This window comes from Leucoraja erinacea, chromosome 36, assembly GCF_028641065.1.
Source record: "Leucoraja erinacea ecotype New England chromosome 36, Leri_hhj_1, whole genome shotgun sequence".
NCBI lineage: Eukaryota > Metazoa > Chordata > Chondrichthyes > Rajiformes > Rajidae > Leucoraja > Leucoraja erinaceus.
The window spans coordinates 735,001-755,000 of record NC_073412.1 but is presented as its reverse complement, the minus strand read 5'-3'; the positions used below and the strand labels follow the sequence as shown (position 1 = coordinate 755,000).

General features: G+C 54.6%; 1 protein-coding gene across 4 annotated transcripts in view; it reads left to right on the top strand.

The window, feature by feature from the left end:
• The window catches only part of LOC129713648 (leucine-rich repeat and immunoglobulin-like domain-containing nogo receptor-interacting protein 1), a 124,038-nt gene that overhangs the window by 97,043 nt on the left and 6,995 nt on the right, over positions 1–20,000 (top strand). For 2 of the 4 annotated variants that reach the window (XM_055662857.1, XM_055662855.1), the window contains exons 3-4: positions 2,992–3,059; positions 14,277–14,359. The exons of 1 other annotated variant lie outside the window; for it this stretch is intronic. The gene's annotated coding sequence lies outside the window, so the exon portion shown is untranslated. The remainder of the gene's footprint in view (positions 1–2,991; positions 3,060–14,276; positions 14,360–20,000) is intronic. One more of the 4 variants, XM_055662856.1, reaches the window with a different exon arrangement.

Below are 20,000 nucleotides of genomic sequence, written 5' to 3'. Positions count from 1 at the left end.
GATCTTATAGAAACTTACAAAATTCTTAAGGGGTTGGACAGGCTAGATGCAGGAAGATTGTTCCCGATGTTGGGGAAGTCCAGGACAAGGGGTCACAGCTTAAGGATAAGGGGGAAGTCTTTTAGGACCGAGATGAGAAAAACATTTTTCACACTGAGTGGTGAATCTGTGGAACTCTCTGCCACAGAAGGTAGTTGAGGCCACACAGTTTATTGGCTATATTTAAGAGGGAGTTAGATGTGGCCCTTGTGGCTAAAGGGATCAGGGGGTATGGAGAGAAGGCAGGTACAGGATACTGAGTTGGATGATCAGCCATGATCATATTGAATGGTGGAATATAGCCAATGAACTGTGTGGCCTCAACTACCTTCTGTGGCAGAGAATTCCACAGATTCACCACTCTCTGTGTAAAAAATAATTTTCTCATCTCGGTCCTAAAAGATTTCCCTCTTATCTTTAAACTGTGTGACCCCTTGTTCTGGACTTCCCCAACATCGGGAACAATCTTCCTGCATCTAGCCTGTCCAACCCCTTAAGAATTTTGTAAGTTTCTATAAGATCCCCTCCTCAATCTTCTAAATTCTAGCGAGTACAAGCCGATCCTCACAGTAATGTGAAGAGAGGAGAGGACGGACGCTGGACACTGGACAGAGACTGGTCTCAGGGGGAGGGGAGTGTGGGACTGACCGGTGTGCTCCACAGAGCCTCACACACACACGGGCACGACACTCAGTCCAACAGTGTGTAGGGGGGGGCAGGTGTAGAGAGGGGGTGAAGTTCTTCACACACACACAGCTGGGAAGTTTATTGAGGACCACCTGTTGGATGAATATTCGAGCCAAGAGCTGACTTTGCTCAGGATTCCAGTCCCTTAAAGATACCATCCTCCCCAGCAAACAGGTTCCTGCCTAATTCCTGCGATAATTGCTCCATCAATATTAATGGATTCGCAAAGGGATTTGCTACAATTAAATATGCCATTAAGACCAAGATTAACAGATTAAAAATTGTAATCACTCGAATAATTGTGACTTTTTTTTTGAATGATTTAAATTAATGATTTAAGTGATGATAGAACGACAACGACAATATCTGTTTGGACTGTAATTTGAGGTGAAATGAGACCTGTTTGTGTTCAGCTGCCTCCAGCGTCCAGCCCCCATCTCCAGTCTCCAGCGTCCAGCCTCCAGCGTCCAGCGTCCAGCCCCCAGCGTCCAGCCCCCAGCGTCCAGCGTCCAGTCTCCAGTGTCCAGTCTCCAGCGTCCAGTCTCCAGCCTCCAGCCTCCAGCCTCCAGCCCCCAGCCTCCAGCCTCCAGCCTCCAGCCTCCAGCCTCCAGCCTCCAGCCTCCAGCCCCCAGCCTCCAGCCTCCAGCCTCCAGCCTCCAGCCTCCAGTGTCCAGCCTCCAGCCTCCAGTCTCCAGCCTCCAGCCTCCAGCCTCCAGCCCCCAGCCTCCAGCCCCCAGCCTCCAGCCCCCCCAGCCCCCAGCCCCAGCCTCCAGCCCCAGCCTCCAGCCTCCAGCCCCCCAGCCCCAGCCTCCAGCCACCCCCCAGCCTCCAGCCTCCAGCCCCCAGCCCCCAGCCCCCAGCCTCCAGCCCAGCCCCCAGCCCAGCGTCCAGCCCCCAGCCTCCCCCCCAGCCTCCAGCCTCCAGCACCCAGCCCAGCCTCCAGCCCCCCCGACCCCCAGCCTCCAGCCTCCAGCCTCCAGCCCCCAGCGTCCCAGCCTCCAGCCCCCAGCCTCCAGCCTCCAGCCCCCAGCCCCAGCCTCCAGCCCCCAGCCTCCAGCCCCCAGCCTCCAGCCTCCAGCGTCCAGCCTCCAGCGTCCAGCGTCCAGCCCCCAGCGTCCAGCCCCCAGCGTCCCAGCCCCCAGCCCCCAGCCCCAGCCTCCAGCCTCCAGCCCCCAGCCCCCAGCGTCCAGCGCCTCCAGCCCCCAGCGTCCAGCCTCCAGCCCCCAGCCCCCAGCCCCCAGCCTCCAGCCTCCAGCCCCAGCCCCCCCAGCCTCCAGCCCCAGCCTCCAGCCTCCAGCCCCCAGCCAGCCCAGCCCAGCCCCCAGCCCAGCCAGCGTCCAGCCAAGCGCCCCCCCCAGCCCCCCAGCCCCCAGCCCCCAGCCCAGCCAGCCTCCAGCCTCCAGCCTCCAGCCCCCAGCCTCCAGCCCCCAGCCCCCCCCCCCAGCCTCCAGCCCCCAGCCCCCCAGCCCCAGCCCCCAGCCCCCAGCCTCCAGCCCCCAGCCCCCCCAGCCTCCAGCCCCCAGCCCCAGCCCCCAGCCCCAGCCCCCAGCCTCCAGCCCCAGCCTCCAGCCCCCAGCCCCCAGCCTCCAGCCTCCAGCCTCCAGCCCCCAGCCCCCAGCCCCCAGCCTCCAGCCTCCAGCCCCAGCCCCCAGCCCCCAGCCTCCAGCCCCCAGCCCCAGCGTCCAGCCTCCCAGCCTCCAGCCCCCAGTCCCAGCGTCCAGCTCCAGTCTCCAGCCCCAGCGCCAGCCCCCAGCCTCAGTCCATGGGGTTGAGATGTAGCAATCTTTCCCCAACTCTGGTTGAATTATTCCATTGGAAGGTGTGAGGCGAAGGAGTGGGTGGGCGGGTGGGTGGGTGACTTTATTGAGGTGGACGAAATCACGAGAGGCTCGGATAAAGTGAAAGGTCACTGTCCTTGTCTCGAGGCTGGAGGATGGAGGCAGGGATATGGGACAAATGCAGCAAATGGGACTAGCCTGGTATGCCTACTAGGCTGCATGGACTAAGTGGGCCGAAGGGCCTGTTTCTGTGCTGTACTAGTCGTCATTGCGGTGGAGACCAGCCAGAGGGTGAGATGTTGCTGGATGCCGTGGACAGAGATCTGAGACCTTCCTCAGCAGCAGCAGTAGAGGGAAGAGTGGTCTCCGCTAGTGTTGGATTGTAACAGCGGTCTGCAGTGGCCCTGAGTCTGGGGAACTCTTGATGTAAATATCATTGGGAGCACAAACCTGTCGATCTAACGTGTGGTCAAACTCCTCTGTCTAGGGACTGCCGGCTGACTGCATGGTCCCAGAGCAAGGCTGAAGCATTGGAGACTGGACAGGCCTTTACTGGTAGGGGTGATCGTGCAGCCACCCACCCACCCACTCACCCACCCACCCACCCACCCACCCACCCACCCACACACCCACCCACCCACACACACACCCACACACTCACCCACACACCCACAGACCCACACACACACCCATGCACCCACCCCCCCACCCATCCACCCATCCATCCACCCATCCATCCACCCACCCATCCATCCACCCACCCACCCACCCACCCACCCACCCACCCACCCACCCACCCACCCACCCACCCACACCCACCCACCCCCACCCACCCCACCCACACACCCCACACACCCACCCACCACCCACCCACACCCACCCACACTCACCCACCCACCACCCACACACCACCCACCCACACACCCCACCCACCCACCCACCCACCCACCCCACCCCCCCACCCACACCCACACACCCACCCACCCACCCACCCACTCACCCACCACTCACCCACCCCACCCACCTCACCCACCCACCCCCCCCCCCCTCCTCTCCTCTCCCCCTCTGTAAGTCTGGCAGGCTGATTACAAGAAGCGATACAACAACTCGCTTGGGACCATTTACTTTTATTCTCCGCGAGCGAGCGTTGGCTTAAGTGTGAATTATGTTTTTACATGAATAGAGTTTGAATTCTGAAATCAGCAGGAAAATGGACGTGGAACATTTACAGACATACGTGTGTATGTAAATGTACACGTGTGCACACATGTGTGTTTGTAAATCTGTGTGTGTGTGTGTAAATATATATGTGAGTGAGTATACATATGTGTGTGTGCATACGTGTGTAAATATACATGTGTGTACGTGTGTGTGCGTGCATGCATGCGTGTGGGTGTGTGTATGTGTGAGTGCATATGTGTGTGTGTGTGTAGCATGTCCCCAGTAAGGGTCAGTGTGTGTGTCAGGGCGTGTGGGTCAGTGTGTGTGGGGGTCAGTGTGGGTGTGTGGGTGTGTGTGTGTGTGTGTGTGTGTGTGTGTGTGTGTGTGTGTGAGTGTGTGTGTGTGTGTGTGGGTGTGTGTGTGTGTGTGTGGTCAGTGTGTGTGTGTGTGTGTGTGTGTGGGTCAGTGTGTGTGTGTGTGTGTGTGGTCAGTGTGTGTGTGTGTGTGTGTGTGTGTGTGTGTGTGTGTGGGTCAGTGTGTGTGTGTGTGTGTGTGTGTGTGTGAGTGTGTGTGTGTGTGTGTGTGTGTGTGGGTGTGTGTGTGTGTGTGTGGGGGTGTGGGGGTGTGAGTGTGTGGGTCAGTGTGTGTGTGTGTGGGTCAGTGCGTGTGTGTGTGTGTCAGTGTGTGGGGACCACTGTACACTGGGGAACCATCTGCTGTGTGAGTCTCAGAGATGAACATGGATACTAATTAAACCCTGGGTCCCTGGTCCTGTGCTAATTTGGCCACTTTAAAGGCTTGTGAAACACAGCCGTCCATCAGTGAAGCCACTGGTGAACTTTGTAAGACCAGGAGCGTGAATAATTGAAGACTGCATGATAAAAATAAAAGTGAGTTTGCTGCTATTGGGCTGATCCCAGCTCAATATCAATGTGTTATTTAAATCTTGGTTATGCAGCAAGCTTGTTTCATCTTCCCTTTATTGGGTTTGTGATTTATAGAGTCCATTACATTGCCGGCTTGCTCTGCACTCTGCCACAGGAGGCTTGCATCAAATATATCGCACTCATTTCTCCTTGGTAATAGAACTGTAGGATTCAGTAATGATAGATTATTGTGGCTGCATGAATAGAATGCATCAACGTGAGTTGAGACCAGCGCAGTGGGTAATGGTGGCCTCCACCACACACACCACCAATCACCAGCTCCCGGCTACGCTCATATACTCATGTGATAGCAGCAGTATTAGGCCATTCGGCCCATCTCTGCCATTCAATCATGGCTGATCTATCCCTTCTCCCCATAACCCCTGACACCCGCACTAATCAACAATCTATCTATCTCTGCTTTTAAAAATATCCGCTGACTTGTGGCCTCCGCAGCCGTCTGTGGCAATGAGATCCACAGATTCACCACCCGGGGTCAGACACAGAGTGAAACTCCCTCTACACTGTCCCACCCCACACTCTCAGGCTCAGATATGAGAGGCTGCAGCTCCTGTTCGACTATCTGAAGGGGTTGTACTTTCGCCCCACCCTCTGGATCTTTGGTCTCAAGGGGGGGGGGGGTCTCCCTGTCTGTCTGCTCCTGGGCCTGGTCAAGATGGCCATTCGCTGGGCCAGGCAGAGGGCAGTCGAGGGATCTGCCCGGATCGACTGGTCAAGGATAGGGGTGGGTCCGGCCTATGTCCGTGTCCACTTGTCCTTGGAGTGGGATCATGATGTGTCCAGGGGCACTCTGGAGGACCCAGCACTGGAGGACCCTGCACTGGAGGACCCAGCACTGGAGGACCCGGCACTGGAGGACCCGGCACTGGAGGACCCGGCACTCTGGAGGACCCGGCACTCTGGAGGACCCAGCACTGGAGGACCCAGCACTCTGGAGGACCCGGCACTCTGGAGGAGCCAACACTCTGGAGGACCCAGCACTGGAGGACCCGGCACTCTGGAGGACCCAGCACTCTGGAGGACCCAGCACTGGAGGACCCAGCACTGGAGGACCCAGCACTGGAGGACCCAGCACTGGAGGACCCAGCACTCTGGAGGACCCAGCACTCTGGAGGACCCAGCACTGGAGGACCCAGCACTGGAGGACCCAGCACTGGAGGACCCAGCACTCTGGAGGACCCAGCACTCTGGAGGACCCAGCACTGGAGGACCCAGCACTCTGGAGGACCCAGCACTCTGGAGGACCCAGCACTCTGGAGGACCCAGCACTCTGGAGGACCCAGCACTGGAGGACCCAGCACTCTGGAGGACCCAGCACTCTGGAGGACCCAGCACTCTGGAGGACCCAGCACTCTGGAGGACCCAGCACTCGGGAGGACCCGGCACTCTGGAGAACCCGGCACTCTGGAGGACCCGGCACTCTGGAGGACCCAGCACTGGAGGACCCAGCACTCTGGAGGACCCAGCACACTGGAGGACCCAGCACTCTGGAGGACCCAGCACTCTGGAGGACCCAGCACTCTGGAGGACCCAACACTGGAGGACCCAGCACTCTGGAGGACCCAGCACTCTGGAGGACCCTGCACGTTTAGGACCCAGATGAGAAAAACATTGTTCACACACAGAGTGGTGAATCTGTGGAACTCTCTGCCACAGAGGGTAGTTGAGGCCACAGTTCATTGGCTATATTGAAGAGGGAGTTAGATGTGGCCCTTGTGGCTAAAGGGATCAGTGGGTATGGAGAGAAGGCAGGTACGGGATACTGAGTTGGATGATCAGCCATGATCTTATAATGGCGGTGCAGGCTCGAAGGGCCGAATGGCCTCTACTCCTGCACCTATTTTCTATGTTTCTATGTATCACCCTGATAGTGCATTGTTTAAGAAAGAACTGCAGATGCTGGAAAAATCTGAAAGAGTCTGAAGAAGGGCCTCGACCCGAAACGTCACCTATTCCTTCGCTCCATAGATGCTGCCTCACCCGCTGAGTTTCTCCAGCGTTTGTGTCTACCCCAATAGTGTAGGCCCCTCTTCACCCTCCTGTCATCCATTGCCGTGTTGTTTGTGAGTTTGGCCACCTTGTGCGGGGAGGTGAAGCTTCCAGGTGTCTGAGTGTTGACCAGATGACCCAGGCGCCTGTGGAACCTGGTGTGTGGACAGGTCAGTAGTGGAGATGGTATCTGCTCCCACACTCGTGCTGAGAGTCTCCACTACTCTCCTGCACAACCACAGCATGTCATTATTAATTCAATAATTTTATTAAACATTAGGGCTTTACTAATTATATAACAGATTGAATAAATCTACTGTATTAGGGTCGTGTTATAAACCATTTAAATCTGGTTAAGCTGCATTCAAAGTAGTCTTCCATATATTTGTCACACTTGGTCTGGAACAAATGGGTTTCTGGTCGACATGAGTGTGTTAATTAGTGTGGCAGAGAGAGTGAGGCAGTGGTACTAGCTGCCAAGACCAGTGGCCGCAGAGACCACTGGCCGGAGAGACCACTGGCCGCAGAGACCACTGGCCGCAGAGACCACTGGCCGCAGAGACCACTGGCCGGAGAGACCACTGGCCGGAAAGATCACGCCGCAGAGACCACTGGCCGGAGACCACTGGCCGGAAAGATCACTGGCCGGAGAGACCACTGGCCGCAGAGACCACTGGCCGCAGAGACCACTGGCCGCAGAGACCACTGGCCGCAGAGACCACTGGCCGCAGAGACCACTGGCCGCAGAGACCACTGGCAGCTGAGACCACTGGCCCGAGAGACCACGGGCCGCAGAGACCACTGGCCGGAGAGACCGCTGGCCAGAGTCCATTGGGCAGAGAGTGCACCTCATCAGCGACTCCTCCAACCCCACGGTTTGCCTCCCATTTCCTCCCATCTATTCGTGAGGGAACTGTGCAGAGAAACAGTCCATTGAGCTGCTGCCTCACAGCGCCAGAGACCCAGGTTCGATCCAGATCTCGGCTGCTGTCTGTGTGGAGTTTGCACGTTCTCCCCGTCACCTGCATGGGTTTTCTCAGAGATCTCCGGTTTCCTCCCACACTCCAAAGACGTGCAGGTTTGTACGTTAATTGGCCTCTATAAATTGTCCCTAGTGTGCAGGATAGGACTAGCGTAAAGGTGATCGCTGGTCAAGGCGGACTCGATGGGCCGAAGGGCCTGTTTCCCCGCTGTAGTTCTAAACTCAACTCAACTAACTGTTGGAGTCATCTTCTTCCCGGGTGCAGACACTCTCCGGTTGCTGACAGTATCCCCTCACCTCAGCATTCACCCCCCCCCCCCCCACCCTACCCCTCCCCCCCCCCCCCCACCCCCCCCCTCCCCCCCACCCCCCCCCCCCCCCACCCCTCACCCCTCCCCCCCCCCCCCCCCCCCCCCCCCCCCCCCCCCCCCCCCCCCCCCCCCCCCCCCCCCCCCCCCCCCCACCACCCCCCCCCCCCACCACCCCCCCCCCCCCCCACCCCTCCCCCCCCCCCCCCCCCCCCCCCCCCCCCCCCCCCCCCCCCCCCCCCCCCCCCCCCACCCCCCCCCCCCCACCCCCCCCCCCGCCCCCCCCCCCCCCCCCCCCCCCCCCCACCCCCACCCCCCCCCCCACCCCCCCCCCCCCCCCCCCCCCACCCCCCATTCACCAGAACCCCTCACCCCCCTCCCCCACCCTTTACCCCCCCCCCCCACCACCACACCCCCATTCACCATGACCCCTCACCCCTCCCCCACCCTTCAACATGACATTTCTAACACAGATCAGCGGAAAAATCTTTATGTTTATTTTATTTTATTATTATTTTTCTTTACTTTTTCTTACCACCTTTATTCATTGTGAGTGTGACAGGTGAGGCTGTACCCCCCCCTGCCTCACCTGGCAGTGGCTGTAGTGACAGGTGATGGGCTGGTGGGCATCTGTAGCAGGGTCCACACGTCACTCACCCACTGCAGCACAGAGATGAACGCCTCATCAATACTTTATGTATTTGACAAGATATATTTTGCTTGGAACAAGGCAGATATTTTAAAAAAGGATTGGCTGGGCCTCGCGGCATTTAATAATTCATTCTGTGGCTGAAACTAAATTAAAAACATACAAAACACGTCAGTGTTTGAGAGAGAGACAGAGAGACTGGTGGAGAATGTAGACTGAGCAGCTCCTGCTGGCATGGGGGGGAGACAGTGCAGGGGAGAGGTCATAAGGGATAGGAGCAGAATTAGGCCATTCGGCCCATCAAGTCTATTCCACTATTCAATCATGGCTGATCTATCTCTCCCTCCAAACCCCATTCTCCTGCCTTCTCCCCATAACCCCTGACACCCGCACTAATCAACAATCTATCTATCTCTGCCTTAAAAATATCCACTGACTTGGTCTCCACAGCCGTCTGTGGCAATGAATTCCACAGATTCACCACCCTCTGAATTAAAGAAATCCCTCCTCATCTCTTTCCTAAAGGAACGTCCTTTAATTCTGAGGCCGTGCCCTCTAGTCCTAGACTCTCCCACTAGTGGAAACATCCTCTCCACATCCACTCTATCCAGGCCTATCCCAGGGGGAGTCTGGTCCTGTCCAGGGGAGTTTCTGTCCTGCTGAAGGGAACTGCAGGATACGGGGATGAGGTGGGAGAGTGTGGAATGCACAAAGTCACCCCCCCCCCCCCCCCCCCCCCCCCCCCCCCCCCCCCCCCCCCCCCTCAGTCTCACCGAAAACCAGAGCAAACCTGAGGGGTCAAATTGCCTGTCCTTCTGTTCAATATTGCCAATGCAAGTTACATCATCTAACCTAGAACATAAATCAGTTCAACACTAGAACAGGCCATTCAGCCCACAATGTCCGTGTTGAACGTGATACCTATACATAACCTATATTTCTCCATATGAAGGAACTGCAGATGCTGGTTTTAATCGAAGATAGACACAAAATGCTGGAGTAACTCAGCGGGTCAGACAGCATCTGTGGAGAGAAGGAATGGGTGACGTTTCGGGTCGAGACCCATCTCCAAACCTTCCTCAACTCTTTGTGTCTATTACTTGCCCCTCCTCTCTTTTTCCAGCCTCCCCCCCCGCTCAGCCTCCCCCCCCCCCCCCTGGATACTTGGATGATCAGCCATCAATAGGTCCCCAACCCAAAACCTGTCCATTCAAAGCCACACCAAAGACCTTCTTCAGAGTCTGCCAATTCCTTCTCTCCAGAGATGCTGCCTGACTCTCCCGCTGAGTTACTCCAGCATTTTGTGTCTGTCTTCATAGTTTCAAGTACATGGATTGCTTGTCCCACCGTATGTTGGGGAATTTGTAATGGCTGAGATGGAATTGGAATGATTGAGGTGAGCATGGTGTATTTTTCTGACTCTTTACCCTCTGGTCTTGATTACACCAGGCATCGATCAGCCAGCACCAGATATTGCTCAGATAACAACAGCATCCATTAGCGAGCGGTCAGGGCAGTGTTACTGCTTCCACAGTCAGCCCAGGATCCGTGTCTGAATAGATCAGCTTTCTGTAGGAAACGGGGTTGTTAGAGGTGACCAGGTCGAGGTGTTTAAGGTGAAGGATGGGATGGGACGGGCAGGGTAGACAGGGGCAGATATGACCACTCTAACACTGCCTATCAACCCAGCCACTGGCTGGTTCATGGATACAGGGGGCTTGTGTTTCTGAAGTAGTTTTACAGTTAGAACATGTGTGGCATCACAGTAGTGCCAGTGTGGGTTAGTGTGGCCACTGTGCCAGTGTGGGGTTAGTGTGGCCACTGTCCAAGCTGGGAGCTGCACTGTAGACTTGGGGAAACAAACACTGGTAGGTTTGACACACACAGGCTGATAAAACACCAAGTTCCATGGAGCAAATAATGTGTGGGACAGAACTGAAGATAGACACAAAAGGCCGGAGTAATTCAGCGGGACATCCAGGCAGCATCTCTGGAGAGAAGGAATAGGTGGTGTTTGTGGTGGAGACTGATGTCAGGGGGGAGGGAGATACAGAATGATATTACATGGAGTCTGGGTTAATTAAACTCATGTCAGCCCCCCTGTTTGGGACGTGTGTGTGTTTATGCCCCCAGGCTGGGCATTAGTATGCGGAGGGGGCCTGTGACGTGTACACCTGTTGTGTTCCCACCCGCTGGTGCCAACTATCATCTGGCCGCTGTGCCTTGAGCAACAACTGGCTCTCTGATGATAACCAAATTAAAAATCACTCAGGCAGCTAGTTGTGATCTTATTTAGATTGGCTTTGCCTAATCCATTGAAGGTGGTGTAGGCTGCACAACCGTGATACAAATCGTTCCTTTACTCTACACACTGATCCATGCAGGCAGCTGTGTTACGTACAGGACAATCGGAGTCACCTTGATCAACTACAGAGGGCAGAACATGGGGGTCGCCTCAGTGTGAGGTGGGGGAGGGGGACAAGGACAGGAGCAGACCCTTTAAACTCTACATGTTATTACTAACTGAGAACAAGTCATGTAGAGTCTGTAGAGGGGTTTCGGCCCAAAACGTCGCCTATTTCCTTCGCTCCATGCAAAGAGTTGAACAATCTCCACTATAGGAAATAGGCAACGTTTCGGGCCGAAACCCTTCCGGGTTTCGGCCCAAAACGTTGCCTATTTCCTTCGCTCCATAGATGCTGCTGCACCCGCTGAGTTTCTCCAACATCTGCAGTTCCTTCTTGAACAAGTCATGTTGTAGTCCCGGCAGACTTTGGTTCAGCTGTGTTGGGAGTATTACGTGCAGTCTGGTCGCCCCCATTACAGGAAGCATCTGGAGGCTTTGGGGAAGTGGAGGGTTTACCAGAATGATGCCAAGATTAGAGGGTTTCAGCTACAGGGGGAGAGGGTGGACAGGCTAGAATTGTTTTCTCTGGGACGGGTGAAGGAATGGTCTGAAGAATGGTCTCGACTCCAACATTACCAACCAGCCAACATCTACTGCAAAGCTCCCAGTTTCGTGTGAAAGGCTCCTTAACCCACCATCATATGGTGAAGACAGACACACAAAGCTGGAGTAACTCAGCGGGACAGGCAGCGTCTCTGGAGAGAAGGAATGGGTGACATTTCGAGTCGAGACCCTTCTTCAGACCATTCCTTCTCTCCAGAGATGCTGCCTGTCCCGCTGAGTTACTCCAGCTTTGTGTGTCTGTCTTCACCCCATGATGGTGGGTTAGGGAGCCTTTCACACGAAAATGGGAGCTTTGCAGTAGATGTTGGCTGGCTGGTAATGTTGGAGTCGAGACCATTCTTCAGCCCATTCCTTCACCCGTCCCAGAGAAAACAATTCTAGCCTGTCCACCCTCTCCACTGTAGCTGAAACCCTCTGATCCTGCCATCATTCTGGTAAACCAGCGTCTACAGTTCCTTCCTGCACACATCATGGGGAGTGAACCTTCCTCTCTCCACTCAAAGCTGCCACAGCCAGACATAAAAGCTCTTTTCCCCACGAGTAGTAACTCTACTCAATAACCAAAGATCTGTAGCCTCCTTTTGCTCTGGTATTTTATTTAATTCACATGTTTAATGGATAATGTCTTATTATTAATGTTTAATGTTTTGTGTCATTCTTATTTGTCACTGTATGTCACGTTGATACTTGCGGGCGGAGCACCAAGTCAAATTCCTTGTATGTGAACAAACTTGGCAACTTATTCAATCATTCACACACAGTGGCGTAGCTGAGGTCCGGTGTAAAGCTCTAGTTCAAAGTCTAGTTTGTGTTCCGGATGGCAGCCACCAGGGCCAGTCAGAGTGGAGATGTGAGCTGCCGCTGTGCGATACATCAAATTCAGCGCTAATGTTATTAATTAAACTGTTAAGTGGATAAAGATACGTTTCAGTGTAAGAAATTAAAGCTCCACATCATTTATTGAATGTTGCAGAATAATTACACTACAAAGAGAGGAAACAGTTCAGGGAGATGTTTCCCTTTAACAATCCCCTTGAATGTAAAACGGTATATTTTGTCAGTAATGACTACTTCCACAGAGCTGGGATTCTCCTCAACATTCACAGGAAGGGGAGTGATCCAATGGTTACAGGGACCGGACTGGAGACCAGACGCTCTCTCCCCCCCAATCACACACTCCCGGGACAGGACAATCATACTCAGACCGCATTGAAACAGGCCATTCGGCCCGCCCAGCCCCGAGCAAGAATGGTCTTGATCCAAAACGTCACAAACTCCTTTCCTCCAGAGATGCTGCCTGACCCGCTGAGTTACTCCAGCACTCTGTGAAACGCCACCAATCCATGTTCTCCACAGATGCTGCCTGACCCGCTGAGTTACTCCAGTATTTTGTGTCTATCATCATAATGAACCAGCATCGTATCGGGCCGAAACTCTTCTGGAAATAGGCAACGTTTCGGGCTGAAACCCGGAAGGGTTTCAGGCTGAAACGTTACCTATTTCCTTCACTCCATAGATGCTGCTGCACCCGCTGAGTTACTCCAGCACTCTGTGAAACGTCACCTATCCATGTTCTCCACAGATGCTGCACCCGCTGAGTTACTCCAGCACTCTGTGTGACCATTCGTGCATTGACCGGCAGCCCGTCCACTCTGCTCTCCTCCTCCTGCCTCTCTCTCCCCGGCAATACTGTGCCCTCTAACCCCAGCTGGTGACGGCAGCAACTCCACACCCAACTCCCAACGCTCCTGCAGCTCTCTCCTCTGTTGCCATGACTACTGCTCCATTTTATGTGCCGTGAATCACTGGTGTAATTGTCAGAGAGATGACTTCATTGTAGCTGCTGCAATATCCCTGCTCCAGTGAAACTCCCCGCCACAGTGTGTAGTAATACTTCACACTGGTGTGTGTGTGTGGTGGGAGGCTGCACGCCCGGTTACACACTGCCCACATTGCCCCCCACACTGCCCACTCCACCCCACACTGCCCACTCCCCCCCACACCCCACACTGCCCACTCCACCCCTCACCCCACACTGTCCCACTGCCCACTCCACACTGACCACTCCTCCACCCCCACTGCCCACTGCCCACTCCCCCCCCACACTGCCCACTCCCCCCCACACTGCCCCACACTGCCCACTCACTCCACCCCACTCACCCACACTGCCCCTCTCCTCCCCACACTGCCCACTGCCCACCCCCCCCCACACTGCCCACTCCACCCCACACTGCCCACTCCACCCCACACTGCCCACTCCACCCACACAACACTGCCCACACTGCCCACTCCACACTGCCCACTCCACCCCCCACACACCCCACACTGCCACCCCCACACACACCCCCACACTGCCCACAACACACTGCCCACTGCCCACACTGCCCCCACTCCACCCCACACTGACCACCCTCACCCACACTGGCCACTCCACCCCACACTGGCCACTCAACCCCCCACACCCCACACTGTCCACACTGCCCACTCCCCCCACACTGACCACCCTCATCCCATACTGACCCCACTGGGGTGGGGGTGCCCACCCCCCACTGGGGGTGGTGTGTGTGATCCCATACTGGGGGTGTGTGTGTGGGGGTGGGTTTGTAGTGTGGAGGGGTGGGGTGTGTGGGGGGTGGGGTGTGTGGGGGAGTGTGGGGGGTGTGGGGCGGTGTGTGGGTGGGGATGGGGAGGGGTGTGAGGGCAGTGTTCCCGCTGGAGATCCAGTCCCACATTGCCGGCTGATACCATCTCCTGTTCCCTTTCAGTATATGTTCGCTCGTCACTGTCCGGAGACGAGGTCGCCTGTCGGGACCCAGAGATACCAGCAGTTGGCCAAGATTCAGTGCCGGTGAGTGAGACTGCGCTCCAGGACCACCATTGCAGGGCCAGTGCAGGCAGCATGCGCTGGTGCAGAACGTTGTGGGCTCTGAGCTTGAGGCTTGTGAATCATCCAGTTGGTCACTGTGGCTGTGGTTGGTCAGTAATTCACCGGCTAACCATCGCGGTGGGCAACTAGATGTCTGTTTGTCATTGGTTTGGAGAAAGGTCGTCATGTGGATAATGCAGTTTAATGTGGATAAATGTGATGTTATCCATTTTGGTGACAAAAACAGGAAAGCAGACTATTATCTAAATGGTGGCCGATTGGTAAAGGGGGAGATGCAGCGAGACCTGGGTGTCATGGTACACCAGTCATTGAAGGTAGGCATGCAGGTGCAGCAGGCAGTGAAGAAAGCCAATGGTATGTTGGCTTTCATAGCAAAAGGATTTGAGTATAGGAGCAGGGAGGTTCTACTGCAGTTGTACAGGGTCTTGGTGAGACCACACCTGGAGTATTGCGTACAGTTTTGGTCTCCTAATCTGAGGAAGGACATTCTTGCCATAGAGGGAGTGCAGAGACGGTTCACCAGACTGATTCTTGGGATATCAGGACTGTCTTATGAAGAAAGACTGGATAGACTTGGTTTATACTCTAGAATTTAGGAGATTGAGAGGGGATCTTATAGAAACTTACAAAATTCTTAAGGGGTTGGACAGGCTAGATGCAGGAAGATTGCTCCCGATGTTGGGGATGTCCAGGACAAGGGGTCACAGCTTAAGGATAAAGGGGGAAATCCTTTAAAACCGAGATGAGAAGAACTTTTTTCACACAGAGAGTGGTGAATCTCTGGAACTCTCTGCCACAGAGGGTAGTTGAGGCCACACAGTTCATTGGCTATATTTAAGAGGGAGTTAGATGTGGCCCTTGTGGCTAAATTGATCAGGGGGTATGGAGAGAAGGCAGGGACGGGATACTGAGTTGGATGATCAGCCATGATCATATTGAATGGCGGTGCAGGCTCGAAGGGCCGAATGGCCTACTCCTGCACCTAATTTCTATGTTTCTATGTTCTATGTTTCTATGTATAGATGGAGGTCATGACCAAACCCCTGTCTCGTTGGAGACCCTCGGTCTAGACACTGTGGATGGCATGGCTGTAATCATGTCACACTGGACTTTACACTGACTGTATTACACGCAACAACACTACTGTACCTCGTGATCATAATATACACAACTAACAATTGGGTTAACATACGAGGAGCTTTTGACGGCACTGGGCCTGTACTCACTGGAGTTTAGAAGGATGAGGGGGATCTAATTGAATAGTGAATGGAGTGGATGTGGAGAGGATGTTTCCACTAGTGGGAGAGTCTAAGACTAGAGGTCACAGCCTCAGAATTAGAGGGCGTTCACTCAGGAAGGCGGTGAGGAGGAATTTCTTTAGTCAGAGGGTGGTGAATCTGTGGAACTCATTGCCACAGACGGCTGTGGAGGCCACAAGTCAGTGGATATTTTTAAGGCAGAGATAGATAGATTCTTGTCTGAAGAAGGGTTTTGGCCCGAAACGTTGCCTATTTCCTTCGCTCCATAGATGCTGCTGCACCCGCTGAGTTTCTCCAGCATTTTTGTCTACCTTAGATAAATTCTTGATCAGTGGGGGTGTCAGATGTTATGGGGAGAAGGCAGGAGAATGGGGTTAGGAGAGAGAGATAGATCAGCCATGATTGAATGGTGGGGTAGACTTGATGGGCCGAATGGGGGTGAGGGTGGGGGGGTATTGAGGGAGGGGCAGAACTGAGGGAGCTCTGCTCTACTAGGGAAGGGGGTACACTGTCAGAATACTATTCTACAATGGGTTGGCCCATTGCTACACAAATACAAGTCTCTGTTCTACTTGAAAGAACATAAACGCTATGTCGAGCTGACCTCCCCTGATCTCATTTGTAAAAGGATTTGCAGGAGCATTGCTGAACCAGAGGATATTTCTGACACATCGCGGCGTTCTCTGGCCCCGCACGCTCGACAGATTTTATTGAATAAAGGCGTGTTTTTGAAAGACCAATTATACATGTTGGTAAAGCTGCCACAGCCGGCACTTCTCACATGGTCAGTTGCAGAGATCTCTTGTGTAAGCCTTCTCCTGCGGAGTATCACATGTACTGGTCACGCCCCCGTTACAGGAAGGGTGTAGAGGCTTTGGGGAAGGTGCAGGTGGAGTTCACCAGGATGCTTCCTACATTTGGGGCTGTAGGGGTGACGGGAGGTTGGACAGACCTGCAACACTTGGATATGCAGGAGATGGATGGATATTAGTTTAACTTGGCACCATGTATAGCACAGACATTGTGGGCTGAATGGCCTGTCGCATGGTCCATGTTTGTACATCTGGGCACCAGACGAGAAGGTTTTCACCAGGAACAAGTGGTGCAAAGAGAAAGACACCAGACTATAGAATACAGCCACAGAGAAAGTGCAGATTTAAAAAAAATGCAAGGTCTGCGATGAGGTTGGTTGGGAGATTGGGACTACACTGCAGTTAATGAGAGATTATTCAGTAGAATGTAGAGCAGGGAAGAAGCTGTTCCTGAAGCTGGTGCTGTGCGCGTTTCAAGCTCCTGCCTGACGGGACGGGGGGAAAGAGAGAATAACCGGGGTGGGGTGAGTGGCCTTTGATTATGTTGGCTGCTTCCCCGAGGCAGCGTGGTGTAGATGGAGTCGATGGTGGGGTTGAGGGGAGTCTGGTCTGTGTGATGGACTAGGCTGCATCTACAATTCTCTGTATTTAGTTATGGGCCTCTGTGAAACGTAATAACCTCTGTGAAACGTCACCTATCTGTGTTCTCCACAGATGCTGCCTGACCCTCTGAGTTACTGCACTCTGTGAAACGTCACCTATCCATGTTCTCCACAGTATTGCCTAGTTATCCAGCACTCTGTGAAACGTAATAACCTCTGCTGCCTGACCCACGTTACCTATCCTGTGAAACGTCTCCACAGTTGCTGCCTGACCCGCTGAGTTACTCCAGCACTCTGTGAAATGTCACCTATCCATGTTCTCCACAGATGCTGCCTGACCCACTGAGTTATGGTGCAGCAGCATCTATGGAGCGAAGGAAATAGGCAACGTTTCGGGCCGAAACCCTTCTGGAAATAGGCAACGTTTCGGGCCGAAACCCGGAAGGGTTTCGACCCGAAACGTTGCCTATTTCCTTAGCTCCATAGATGCTGCCTGACCCGCTGAGTTACTCCAGCACTCTGTGAAACGTCACCTATCCATGTTCTCCACAGATGCTGCTGCACCCGCTGAGTTACTCAGGTAACTCTGGTCTGTGTGATGGACTAGGCTGCATCTACAATTCTCTGTATTTAGCTATGGGCCGAAGGGCCTGTTCCTGCTCTGTCCTGTTCGATGTAACTGTCTTCACCCAGAGAGTGGCGTCTGTGGGACCTTCCAGCCAGCAGCCCCGTGGAGCCAGAGAGGATGATTCCCACAGTGCACAGTTTTCCCTCTCAACTTCAAGCTGTGCCCTCTAATTTCACACTCCCCAACCCTGGGTAAAGACCCTGAGCAGCACCCCTGTTGTAAGGTCACCCCTCAACCTCCCGCACTCCAGTATCAGCCGTCTACCCAGCCTCAAGTCCTGCTATCGTGCGGTGGTTTCTCTCATTGTCCGTGTCAGGGTGGCGGGCGTGAGGTGTGGACTGTGTTTGTGGATCAGAGTGGATCAGAGTGGATCAGAGTGGATCAGAGTGCCTGGTGCAGGGACCTCAGTGCCATGTGTGGAGAGTGTGGAGAGTGTGGAGAGTGTGGAGAGAGTGTGGAGAGGGTGGAGAGTGTGGAGAGGGTGGAGAGTGTGGAGAGTGTGGAGAGGGCCATCGCTGGTGACAGGACCACAGGATGACTGATGAATGGGGCCACGTTTCTGACTCCATCAACATCGGACCTCTGCCCTCAGTGGAGAGCTTCAGCTCCCAGACGAAGATTAATTATTCCTGGGAAACCGTTGCCACTGATCCCACACACGGTTTTGAAAGGGCAGATTTAAATGGGTCAGGAACACCAAGACTTGTAGATATATAACATTACCTCTGGTAATTATCTTCCTGACGTAACTACAGTCTGTTTGTTGCCCTTGCAATTACTGTGGACGCATAAACTTTAATTAAGGGCAGTTTCCACCAACTGGTGGGTGAGGTTGTCAAACGCAAAGTTCACCAATCGCCAATCGGGGAGCGTGCAAACTCCGCGCAGGCAGGCGGACAGGGTTGGAGCCGGGCGGGGCACTGAGAGCCACATAGCTCTGCCTGCACGGAGGATTCTTCCCGGAGATCAGAGGGTACAAGGGGGAGAGAGAGGGAAGGAGGAAAGAGAGACAGGGAGAGAGAGAAGGTTAGAGGAAGCGCAACGTGGAGCAACTCAAGAAATATGATGTTGAAGGGAAGGAACGAAGGCTGGGCAGTAACTCCTGGCATTGGCCAGATGGTCTAAACATCCATGATCACATTGAATGGCGGTGCTGGCTCGAAGGGCCGAATGGCCTCTACTCCTACACCTATTGTCCATTGTGAATATGTTGCTCTAGAAAGGCTTCACTCTGTCACACCCAATGAGGTGCAGCGGGTAGTTCTGCTGCCTCACTGCGCCAGAGACCCGGGTTCGACCCTGACCTGTGTGTGGAGTTTGCTTGTTCTCCCGGTGGACCACGTGGGTTTCCTCCGGGTGCTCCAGGCTCCTCCCCACATCCCAAAGACAATCCCACATCACAACACAGCACAGCAGGAGATTCCAGTAAAGTGGCTCGCTGGTGGAAAGCATCCTTGACTCTGGCCGGAGAGGGGATGGAGGGGAGGGGTGGGGTGAGGATAGGCGGGGGAGGGGGGTAACTGAGGGGTGAGGAGGGGAAGGGGTTTGAATTTGTCATTCCAAATCCCAAGGGACCACATGAATTCTCCAATCTCAGGTAACAGTCCCCTTTGTCTCCCCCCCCCCCCATGTAAACCCCCCCCTTCCCCATTTACACTCATCTCCCATCTAAACACCCATTTTATTTTCCCCCCTAAATGTTCCCCCACGCACCTTGCACCCCAGCTCCCCCCCCCCTCTCCCCCCTCCCCCTCCCCATTTCCTGCCACTCTGACACCTCCAGCCTTTGTCACTTACTCCACCCCTTCACCAACCCCGTCCCCCCCTCACCTGTATCCACCTATCCCTCGCCCGGCTTTGTCCCAGCCTCCTCACTCCTGCTCCATCAGTCTCAAACATGGACAACAGGTGCAGGAGTTGAGGCCATTCGGCCCCTTCGAGCCAGCACCGCCATTCAATGTGATCACGGCTGATCATCCACAATCAGTACCCCGTTCCTGCCTTCTCCCCATATCCCCTGACACCGAATAAGGGTCCCGACCTGAAACGTTATCCATCCACAGATGCTGCCTGACCCGCAGCGTAGCTCCAGCACCTTGTGTTTGGTTCAGGATGTTGCGAGCAGTGGGAATGGGAGCAGGAACTCGGGGAGATGGAGATCAGGGCCGGCTGTTTGCTCAAAGCTTTAATTAAATTTCTCCCAGTAACTTTAAAGTGGGTCGCGAGGCTCGGAGGTGTTTTCACGAGGGATCTTCTCCACGTTTGCTTTGATGGCAGCAGTTTCACGTTTAATATCCATTC